This window comes from Rhincodon typus, chromosome 30 (assembly GCF_021869965.1).
Source record: "Rhincodon typus isolate 14 chromosome 30, sRhiTyp1.1, whole genome shotgun sequence".
In the NCBI taxonomy this organism is placed as follows: Eukaryota; Metazoa; Chordata; class Chondrichthyes; order Orectolobiformes; family Rhincodontidae; genus Rhincodon; species Rhincodon typus.
In genome coordinates, this window is record NC_063361.1 from 35,363,198 (window position 1) to 35,364,913 (window position 1,716).

Here is a 1,716-nt window from a genome sequence, read left to right on the forward strand (position 1 = left end):
ACACACACACACACACACACACACACACACACACACACACACACACATACACAAATGCACATGTACACACACACACATATACACAATGCACATGTACACACACATGTGCACACACACATGCACACATACACACACAGACACACACACACTCACAAATTGAGGAATGTATTAGAGTCTTGTTCATCCAACTAAATCATAATTTCATTTCGGAAGGAAAGTTTCAATCTGATCTCAATTAATTGGTGAATGAATCTTTCACTGTCAGAGGATGTAACCCACAGGCACAGACTCTGTTCTGTGTTACCCTGTGCAACTGAACAGACAATAGAAGCTAATAAAAATACACCCATCTGGCATTTATGTCCACAAGTGCATGGGGAAGTGATGAGATCTGACAGCTTGCTTCGAAAATTCAAATAGCTGCACTCTGAATGGGTCAAGTGGAAAAAACGAGCAGAGCCTGTTAGATTAGCAGGATACTGATGCCTAAATGAGGGAACTGAATGAAATATAACACATTTAGATCTGACCTTTCTCTGCGCAGATTATTCGCAAAGGCTAATTAAGCAAACTGTTCTCTTTACTGTACTTAGATCCGTTGTACTCTAGACTTTGACGTTTATACAACAAGTGCAGTAAAATGCTCCAAATTACCAAGCAAAGAGATGGGTTCACTGTAGAGTGGATTAGTTTATTTGACTGTCTTAGATTTCATTAACTCTTCCCACTCCTGAATATGATGTGGAGGTGCCGGTGTTGGATTGGGGTGGACAAGGTCAAAAATCACTCACTAGCTGAACTGTTACCCTCCAGGATTCAGGGCAATTAGGGTTGGGCAATAAATTCTGCCCTAGCCAGTGATACCCTCATCCAATGGATAAAAAAACTTATCGATTGTCGACCTGTGAGATTTTAAGTAAGTGCTCGTGTTCAGATAGAGTCTCTCACCAGCTCAGGTTCTTTTTCAAAACCTTCCAGCCAAAGAAATATATTTGTAGCCACTGTTCCAGTGTAGGAAACACAGCAAATCAGTTTCTGCATAGAAAGCTCCCGAAAGCAGCAAGGTCATAAAGGTTAGATAACAGAAACATCTGAGATTAACACCTCAGTCAGAGCTGCACTCCCTCAGTGCTTCAGCACTAACCCGGAATACACACCTGGCTCACTGGATCACACCGTAGCCCCCTCAAATCTACAGTGCTGCCCACGGAGCCACAGCTAACAGCTCGACCGAGGGTGGTGGGAGCCACATTTTGATGTGTGTGTTCAATGGGACAAAGGCTAGGACAGGTCACCCTAACATTTATCTCATCTTTCTTTCTGGGATCTTTCTGTGCATAAATAGGCTGCTACGTTTCCTACATTCCAACAAGGAGTACAGACTGTTACAGTGAGGGATGTGGGGTCTATCAGAGTGTTACAGTGAGGGGTGTGGGGTATATCAGTGTGTTACAGTGAGGGGTGTGGGGTATATCAGCATGTTACAGTGAGGGATGTGGGATCTATCAGTGTCACAGTGAGCAATGTGGGGTATATCAGAGTGTTTAAGTGAGAGGTGTGGGGTATATCAGTGTGTTAGGGTGAGGGGTGTGGGGTATATCAGCGTGTTACAGTGAGGGGTGTGGGTTATATCAGTGTGTTACAGTGAGGGGTGTGGGGTATATCAGCATGTTACAGTGAGGGATGTGATCTATCAGAGTGTTACAGTGAGCAATG

At 43.8% G+C, this 1,716-nt stretch overlaps 1 protein-coding gene across 1 annotated transcript in view; it reads left to right on the forward strand.

The window, feature by feature from the left end:
• The window catches only part of LOC109938755 (src kinase-associated phosphoprotein 1-like), a 165,557-nt gene that overhangs the window by 119,791 nt on the left and 44,050 nt on the right, over positions 1-1,716 (forward strand). The gene's annotated exons all lie outside the window — the stretch shown is intronic.